We start from the raw sequence: 10441 nt of genomic DNA, 5'->3' as shown, positions 1-10441 counted from the left end.
ACACGTAAAATAAAAATGTTTCTGTGTTACCACACACGAAAAAACAAATGTATCTCTGAGAAAAACACAGCCAGCATGCTCCTTAGAAACAGTCATGGTGAGACTTCATCCAGGTACTCTGGACATGTTGCTGGGATAGGTAAATCCCTGGAGAAGTACATCTTGCTGGGGGACGTGGAGGGCCAGAGGGGGAAAGGAAGACCTTGATGAGCGGGCTTGACACAGTGGCTACAACGGTGGCTTCAAACATAGCCATGATGGCGAGAATGGCACAGAACCCAGCAGGTTTCTATCAGAGCAAGATCGTTATGGGTTGGAACAGACTGGACAGTACCTAAGTTCAATAGTGCCACAAAATGGCAGTGATATGCTTTTGAACATCATCTACATAAATGGCTCACTAGATCTTTTCACTACTGTTAATAATCCCACTAAATTATAAGGACAATGATGGCTTTTCTCAGGAACTCCCTTGGCTCTTCAAAGAGAGGAGGGTGTAGATGCTGTCAGTGAAATATGTGTGCTTCCTGTGGTTGATAATGAATTCATAATGATCTATGACAAATGACTACTTCACGGTTTAAAGTGATAAAAATGAACAATAGAAAATATCAGAATTTCAAAGTTCTTTGTTGTCTGAAATTTAGGCAATGGCCAGTGTAGACTTTAATGGACTCCAAAAAGCTTTTTTTAGAAGGATCTCAGAAATTCTAAGTACAGTATATATTCTCCATAGAAGTAAATTTCCCAATGAAATATTATTCTTAAACAGATAAAAATTAAGAATGAATGCAACTTACAGATGTTAGCTTTGCTTTCCACTTCTACTATTGAGCATTTGATGACTAACCTTTCTACATTATGCCTTTTATCTTTTTTAACCCGTGCTTCCATTTCTCCCCAAATATCTCTAAAATTAATGATATTGAGATTCTTGGATCAATCAAGGCAACCTATATGAAGATTCTCATTTATTTTAGATACATTAATATGTGTAATGTGTGCTTTATGTATTCTGCCAACTGACACCCAGCCTAATCATTCCAGAATTATATTGAGTGGCACCCTTATTCAATTCTCAGTTTATTAATTATGAATTTAAGGTAATTATTAATTTTATGTACTGTGTTTGTCTGGGCACTTTAGAGAAACAAATCCACAGAAACTCATGTATAAGAGAGAGTTTTATATAAAAGTTAAATGTGTGTCAAGAAAACATCCTAACTCAATGCTGCCCAAGCCCATAAGTCCAACATTAACCCATTAACCCTTATATCTGACATCAATCCACGAAGTCCTCCTCCATCTCTAAAAACAGACGGAATGATGCCGACTGCAGGAGGAAAGCTGAGTCAGTGAATGTATAAACATCTCAGCGCTGGCAGGGGTCTCCACACGGTGCTCCAGCACCCAGGGCTGCATCGGGGTAGGTCCATGTGGCTTCTCCTCAGGGATGTCCTACAGGAAGTCAGCCCTGGGGGCTGAAGCAGGGAACTGGCTAAGGCAGTTGCACCCTGGTCCGACCACCACAAAGCAAGAGATCCAAGAACTAAAAAGGCGAGGCTCATTGAGCCATTTATCTCTCTGCCCTTCAATTAACCCCACATGTGTTTATTGGCCAGGTTGGCACAATAAACTAACTAACTCGTGTGCTTACTAACATTTGAATGGTTTTTAAGTATCAAACACTGCAAACATTCAGAAAGGGAAGAACAGAAGTAAAATGAAGGCCCATAAACCCATTACACAACCAACAGATGTTAGCTGATGTAATTATCTTTTTTCTGAAGACATGATTCACACATTATACATTTCATCACTAAATTGTACAATTTAAGAGATTTTAGGAGGTTCACAAGGTTGTCACCACAATTTAATTGCAGAGCATCTTTGTTATTCCAAAAAGAAAGAAACAAACAAAAAGCCTTTAACAATTAACCAAACCAAAAAAACAAACCCACTGCTATGGAGTTGATTTCAACTCCTCCTGATTCTATAGAACAGAGTAGAACCGCCCCGTTGGTTTTCCAAGGCTGTCCACCTTTACTGAAGCAGACAGCCTCAGCTCTTTCCCATGGAACAGCTGGTGGATCCCAACAAGGGACCTTTGCTTAGCAGCTGATCTCTGGACCACGCAACCAGCACTCCTGAGACCCATTTGCAATCACTCTATACCCCCTCCCCTTTCATTCGCACCTACCAACCACAAAGCTGTGTTCCATTTCTATGCATTTATTTATTTATTCTGTATATTTTACATAACTGGAATAATAAAAATTGTCGCCTTCACGGCTGATAGAGCTAGAGTGTGGTATGTCACTGTTAAACCACAAAACTATCCTCTAGTTCTTTACTATTTCCTCCCCTTACCAGTAAGGTTTTTATGTGTTTTACCCCACTGATCACGTTAGATTTGTGTATGTTCATTTGTATATTTAGAATCCCTTGGTACATGAAGGTCAAGATAGATGACTCCCCAAAGAAAGTGACAGGAGTGGTGGTTCTCTGAGGGGACGGGAGAATGGAGGGTGGGAAGGAGGGAAAAGGGGAGTGAATAGCATCGATGATTGAATAATAATCCCATCCTATGGGATTGAACAACACGATTGAATATGAATGGATATATTGGAATGTGTAAAATGTGCCAATAAAACTATTATGTATTTAAAAAGTCAAGGATTTAAAATCAGGGAAAAAAACTGTGGCCTTTATTGTTTGACTTCTTTCATTGAGCATATTTTTTCAAGGTTTATCTTTTTGTATCATATGGAGATAGCACATTGTCTGTTGATGGGCACTTGGGGTTTTTCCATCTTTTAGCTGTTGTGAATATTACCTCAATAAACATTGATGTATAAGGCTTTTCATGGATATGTGTCTTCATATTGAATATTTACCTAAGAGTAGAATTACTGGATAGCTACGTTAGAGTGAAGTTACTGGATCAAATGGTAACTCTATGCTTCTTTTGCCATACTTTTTCTAAGCAACTGCAATATTTTATATACCTACCAGCAAGCTAGGAGACTTCCAATCTCACTAGACCCTTACTAACAATTGTCATTGTCCACCCTTTTAATACTAGCCCACTTGGTCTCGTGTACTTTGGGCATGTTATTAGGTGAGATCTGGTAAAATAGAAGAGAAGTGCAGAAGAGATGATAGACTTTCAATGAGCTGGATTGAGCTGGATTGACCCAGTGGCTAAAACAGGCTTAAACATAGCAACAGTTGTGAGGACGGCACAGGACTGGGCAGGGTTTCGTTTCACTGTACACAGGGACACTGTGAGCCAGACTTAACAACAAAATATCTCTACAGGTATTTCCTGCTTCTTTACACACACCCACTGCCGTTGAGTAAATTCTGATTCACTGTGTCCCTATATAGGGTTTCTGGGGCTGCAAGTGTTTATGGCAGTAGAAAACACCTTTCTCCCAAGAAATGGGTAGGAGGTTTGAGCCACACTTACCCAGTAGTGCCACAGGGCTCTTGTACACAGCCATAGTCATTTGTATGGTCTTCTAAATTCCTCCATCCCCAACCAAACTCACTGCCCCGGGTCGATGCCAACACAGGGCAACCCTACAGGACAGGGTAGAACTGCCCCTAAACGTTTCTGACACTGGAAACTTATGGGAGCAGAAAGCCTTGTCCGTCTCCCACAGAGGGGCTGGTAATTTTGAACTACAGACTTTGAGGTTAGCACCCCAATGCATAGCCACTGTGTCTTCCTATGTAAATGGGTCCTCGAGCCCTTATTGGGCATCTCATCCCTCAGCTTTTCTTTTAAAATTTGTTGTCACTTTTTTTGTTTGCCTTGACAATTCATGCTGCTTCAGGCAGTTGCGATGACCAATTATTGAGGGTGATTTTCAATAGATGCTATGAAGAAGACCTATCCACTACGAGCAGCTCTGAGTCCTGTCATGTAAAGACAAACTCTTCAAGAGAGAGATCCTAGGAAATTTCCATGCAAATGAAATCATGTCAAATCTCTGATGATTGGAGCTTTGGGAAAGTTTCAAACCTTTTCTTCCCCTTCTAGTTTCTGTTAGGCGACTGGTTTTCATGGAGCCTATGATTATGAAGTTTTGGTTTCAAAGGCAATTGAGGAGCCCTGATAGGGAAGTGGTTACCCTGGGGCTGCTAAGCTCAAGTTCAGCAGTTCAAAAACACCATTTGCTACCTTGAAGGAACACTGGGCTTCCTACTCCCATGAAGAGTTACAGTCTGAGAAACCCACAGGGCAGTCTTGCCCTGTCCTATTGGGTCACAATAAGGTGGAATTGACTCAATGACAGTGATTTTGTTTGTTTTGAGGAGAGCTGGGAGGAAGAGAATACCAATATGACAAGTTAAATCTCAACACAAAAAAAATCTTTTTTTGCCAAGATTCAGTCATTTTTTTCTCAATGGTTTTTGGATTTTAGCAAACCTTTAGTTAATTTTCAGGTTCTGTAAAAAGGTGTATCGAGGCTCTTGAGCTTGCAGGAAGTGGATGAGTGGCCTTAGCACACACTTCAGGTAGCTCAGAGGTGGCACAACGCAGGTGAGGAGCTGGGCAAAGTGCTGAAGCCCACCCAGGTGAAGGACTGCCTCACTAGCATGAGTTCTCAACCTGTGGGTCCCGACCCCTTTGGGGATCGAATGACCCTTTCACCGGGGTCACTCGATTCATAACAGTAGCAAAATTATAGTTATGAAGTAGCAACGAAAATAAGTTCATGGTTGGGGGGTCACCACAATATGAGGAATTGTATGAAAGGGTCACGGCATGAGGAAGGTTGAGACCCACTGTCCTAGATTCAAGTGAACTCTACCGTTTGGTCCTGACAGACCCAGATGCTCTCAGCAAAAAGCACCCCGAAATCAGGAAATGGTACCATTTTTCATGGTCAACATGATTGGCAGCGACACCAGCAAGGGCACAGGCCAGATGGTTATGTGGTCTTTGGGGGCTGCAAAGGCACAGGCCTCCACTGCTAGGTCTAGCTGGTCTATGAGTAGGTCAGGCCCCTGAAGTGTGACCAGTCCATGCTGACTACACAATCTGGAGACCAACACTGCAAGTTCAAGATGGCATCTTTCGGCAAAATGAACATGCTCAGGTCCCCTATTGCTGGCATGTGCTACCAGGCGGAATGACACAACAATGTGCCGAAATTCTAGGAGCCACTGTAGGGGAAATAGGGAGAGCTAGGACATGCAGACGGGCCCCAAGGCTCCCGTGGTCTTCTGGAAGTCAGTGACACATGTGCAACATCCCCTCTTCCTTGCTCTGGTGCCTTCTCCCAGTTGAGATGTGAGAGGTCAGAGAGTGGCTGAGCCTAGGGGGCTTTTCCATGATACCGCCAGCTCATGTGTCCAAGTTTATGTTTTGATAAAATTTGAACTCCATTTTGGGGAATTTTTATACCCTTGATGCACCCCATCACATTGATCTTTATGAAAAAAGCAACCCAGAATTTGAAGGAAAAAAAATCCTTTTAAAAAGACCAAATTTGTGGTGGTAGAGCAAAGCAGTCCTCTGGAAGGCAGGCCAACTTTTCAGTTGTTGAGGCCTGGCTGTTCGGACAAGCAGTGGTACTAAGTAAGAAGTTATCCAGGGTTCCTGTTACATTAATCTCTCTGCACTAGTGCCAGTAAATCTTATCTGGATTGGCTGAATGGTTTGTTAACTTTTGCTGTCTCCTTAAAGTTGAAGATGGATTAATGGTGACATAGTGGTTACACATTGGGCTGCTAGCTGCACAGTCAGCGGTTTGAAATCACCAGCCACTCTCCAACAGAAACACAAAAGTTTTCTACTCACATAAAAGAGTTCCAGTCTCAGAAACCCATAGGGACAGATCTACCTGTCCTACATGGTCACTAGGAGTTGGAACGAACTTGATGGAAATTTTTTCATTTGAAGTAAAATTAAAACACTAAAGGAGCTGACAAAAAAAAAGTGTCTCTTTGGGAATCCCAATCAGGTGCATCTCTTACTTGATTGATGGGTTTTTAAATCTCTCTCAATGCATAACAGATTTCTCTGAGATTCATTTATCGAAGGAATTGTTCGTTTGTTCTGGTGACTTTCTCATATGTTGGATTTGGCTTATTGAAACCGGAAAGGTGGCTAAAAGATTGAGAAGTTTCTTCAATTCAAGCTCTTTTAATTTTTGGATAAGACTTTTAATTGGTAGGGCTTTGTAGTTACTATATTCTCCAGATTACTATATTTGTTACTTTATATGACAGATTTCTATATTTGCCAAATAAAAGAATGGCATGCTATCTGACAGATGAAAAAAAGATAAAATATTAAGTATGAAAGAGACCCTAGAGTTGTTCTAGTTCCAACAACATGTGTTTGAAATTGAAGAACACGTCAGTACCAAGTAGAGGCTATAGGAAGAAACTTCTGGAGATTATTTTGGAAACCATGATTCACTTAACTCAATAATCAAGTATAAGTCAAAAGTTAACATGGTCCAAGATCTACTTGACTAGAACTAGAGACATTATTATGAACTTGCATTTAGCTTCATAGAATGCAAATTGTAATTACATAAATGTGCATGAATATGTATATATACCCAGATGTGTGTGCATACATGTATTTTTTACACTGTTGTCAGCTGAAAGCCTAGAAGCAATAGCATCCCAGTAGTAATGAGTAAACCTTATTTACAGATCTTAGCTTCTAATACCATTATTCAATAAAAGGAGCCAAGACTTCTTGCAGAGAAGTGGCTGCGTCTCTCCTTCTAACTTACCAGACCCATTCATTTTCTCCCACCTGAGTCTTGTTGGGCCAAGTAATGAATTAAAAAATCTTTTACCTTCTGAACCAAAAACCCAGTTGACATGGAGTCGATTCAGAGTCAAGGTGCCCTCATGGATGTCAGAATAAAACTTTGCTCCACAGCGTTTTCGATGGCTAAATTTTGGGGAAGTAGATCAGCCAGTCTTTCTTCTGAGGTGCCTGCCTCTGGGTGAGTGGGCTCAAACTTTCAGCCTTGGGGGTAGCAGCTGAGTGTGTTAACTCTTTGTACTACCCAAGGATGCCTTTCATCCTTCTACGTGGAAAGAAGATTGGATCTGTAGTAAGCTGGTCCTGAATCTTAGAGCCATGGGCTGCCAAGCTGAAAAGGGGCCTTTCCTAGGTGTCCCACAGAAATGTAATGAGATGAAAATAGCCTGGGCGAATAAATTGGCCATATAAAAATTCCATTCAAATATTTATGATTAAAAAAAACAAACAACGTACATACTTGAGTATAAGCTTACCCAAATATCAGCCAAGGTGCCCAATTTTACCACAAAAAACTGCACTAAAAAATGTGCTGAAAAACTTGGCTTATACACGAGTATATACGGTGATCAGAACTCTTGAACTCTTTGAAATCAAGGATGCCAGCTTTTTAAAAATGAGTTTTAAAAAAATTCTTTCTTAAAGTAGGAAATAATTTTATACAGCCTAAAATAACAATAATAATAATTAAAAACCCTCAAGCTCACAGCTGTCAAGTTGATTCTGACTCACAGCAACCCTATAAGACAGAATAGAACTGCTTCATAGGGCTTTTGAAGGTGTAACCTTTCCTGAAGAAGACTGCTTCCTCCTTCTCCCGTGGAGCAGCTGGGGGCTTCAAACTGCTGACCATTTGGTTAGTAACCCAATGCTTAACCCACAGTCCTACCAAGACTCCTTCTAACAGCAATATAAGTAGGCTCTATGTAGAGATTTATAATGCGGTGAGTAAATCAAAACCACCTCACTGCCACCAAATGATCTCTGACTCAGGGCCACTCCGTGGGCCAGAGTAACACTGCCCCTGTGGGTTTCTGAGACTTTAACTCTGGATGGGATTAGCAAGCTTCATCTTTCTCCTACCAAGCTGCTGGTGGTTTTGAACTGCTGGCCTTGCAGATTGAAGCCTAATGCATAACTACAATGCCACTAGGGTTCCTTGTGATGTGATAGGCTCTATTTATCTCCTTATATTTATAAATTATATTGAATTCACTTTAATAGTTGATTAGAAATACAATTGAAGAGTTTGAACTACACAAGCATATAGCTCAGTGCTGAAGAACTTAGTCTCTCGATTCCTTAGCTCTGCGTCTATCATCTTTGTGACCAAGAGCAATTTACTTTATCACTTTGAGTCTTAGTTTTCTCATCAATAAAATACAACTAATTAGGGAGTTGTTTTATGTCTTAGTTGAGAAAACGCAGGTAAACTAGTTCAATGCCTGGGGTATAGTAAGTGTTTAATAAATGTTAGCTATTATTAAATGTTTATTTTTAAATTTAGATTGACAAGGAAGAAAAGTTTGCATTGCAAAAGATTATGCACATAGAAAAAGTCTCATAGGGAATATGTCATGATTCATGCTTCTATTATTTTATGTTTATTCAACAAGAATTTCTTACTTGTGTTTATGAAGAAACTAATGCCGAAGCAAGATGAAAAGCTTAATCACTTTCTTCAAGGACTATGCTGTAGCCCTCTAATTTGTATGTGATAACTACGTTAAAAATTATTGATCAATAGATTAGCTAATCTAACAAATCTTTATTGAGTTTGACTATGTGCCTGCCTGGAGCCCCAGTAATGTAGTGGTTATGCATTGTGCTGCTAGCTACAAGGTCAGCTGTCCAAAATGACTAACTAGTTGGTGGAAGAAAGACAAGGATTTCTACTCCTATAAAGAGTTGCAGTCTCTGAAACCCACGGGGCCCCTCTAGTCTGTGCTGTACAGTTGCTATGAATCTGAATCTAATGAAATGTAGTCAGTTTGGTGGTGATGGTGGTGGTTTTTAAACCACGTTCCAGGGATGCCTATAGACACTAGGGTGACAACAGGAGGCAAATAAGCCCCTGCCTTCAATAATTCACAGTGTAGTGGTGGGACCCAGTGACCAAGTAAACCAGTGAATATACAGTGACTCAGATGGCTGTAAGTACTAGGGAAACAAAATTAAGCAGGGTAGCAGGCTAAGGAATTATGTCTTACAGGAGTGCTGTATGCATTTTGTTCAAATTCTGTTCAGTGCACACCTCCCTGAAAAGGTGAAGTTTGAGTGGAGTCTGAAAGAAATTGGGGAAGCATTCATCTCAGAAGTGAGCACTCTGGGTGGAGGAAGCAGTGCAAATGCTCTGCGGTGAGAGAACATTTTGTAAGTGTTTGAGAAATTGTAAGGTGACTGTGGGCCTGAAGTGGACTGAGCAAACATTAGGGGGGAATCACAGACAGTGAGATCAGAGAAATAGAAACTATTGGCCACTCATTTCAGAAGTTATGTCACAAAGGGGAATAGACAAATGAAGCAGTTGCTGTTGGTTGAAGTGAGGTCAAGGAAGTTTTTTTCCCTGTAAATATTAAGGGAGGAATAAGTGAGTTTCTGTATACTGAAGGGAACGTTCCATTGGAGTAGAAAAAGAATGAAGTAGGAGACATAGGGGGAAAACTGTTGTGAGGTTCTTGAGTAAGTAAGTACATGAGATAAGGTGTAGGGAACAAGGTCAGGGAATATTATGTAAGTAATGAAACAAACATCTCTAAAGGTCGTTACAGTTCACAGTCATTCGTTATTGTTTCAGCTGTGCTAGTTGTGGGAGGTTAGAGCCTTCCAACTGTCTTAAAGATGAATAGGAATTTAACATGTGAACAAACCTTGAAAAGAACATTGCAGATACAGGGCGTAGAAAGAAGTGAAGACATGGACAAGGCTTGAATATTAAGGGGACTCCAATCTTTTCATTAACAGTTTTCTTGGCATATAATTCACATATTATATATTTCAATAGTTCAATCATATTCAAAAGAGTTGTGTAATTATCACCGCAATCAATTTACGTTCATTTCCTTTTCCTGAACTCATCGTTAGCGCCCCATTTTCTGAGAACCTCCTCAGCCTTGCCCTTAAGAAATTATTAATTCAGTTGCTGTCTCTATAGATTGATTATCCTGGGCTCCATATACAGAAAAACATACATAAAAGAAAAAACAAACAAAAAGAACAATGACAGAATTAAACAGAAACCTTAATAGGAAAGAAAGAAGATTAAAAACTGGAATATACATTGGATCAAAAGGGAGATTAAATGGCAAGCTGTCACATTTTAACCGAACTCCAACTGCAATAGTACACCCTACAATGCACTCTGTCTCAAAACAAGGCCATTCCCATGCCTGGTTCATAGCCAGAAGTGTTTTATCAGAGGTTTAATCCACATGGGGGATTAAACCCTGAAAATGGGTTGTGAGCTTTCACTGTCATTCATAGCCTTCTGCGAACAGACTATGAATGACGGAATTTAAGCTTTGATACCATTCCCTCTTCTGGTCTCAGATTTTTTTATTTACAATCTTTGGACCACACAGTGCTTCGGATGCCTCACTCAGATGCCTATTTCAAGACAAGATTTTAAGACTCCAGATG

At 40.3% G+C, this 10441-nt stretch overlaps 1 pseudogene; it reads left to right on the top strand.

Moving 5' to 3' along the window:
• Nucleotides 1-257: 257 nt before the first annotated feature.
• On the top strand, nt 258-5172 carry LOC115869795 (annotated as a pseudogene).
• The last annotated feature ends 5269 nt before the right edge of the window (nt 5173-10441 follow it).

The sequence above is a fragment of the Echinops telfairi genome, unplaced genomic scaffold (assembly GCF_000313985.2).
Source record: "Echinops telfairi isolate 266 unplaced genomic scaffold, ASM31398v2 ScPeMD7_48;HRSCAF=171, whole genome shotgun sequence".
NCBI lineage: Eukaryota > Metazoa > Chordata > Mammalia > Afrosoricida > Tenrecidae > Echinops > Echinops telfairi.
Note: the sequence above shows the minus strand (reverse complement) of the source record. Positions and strands in the feature narration are given on the sequence as shown.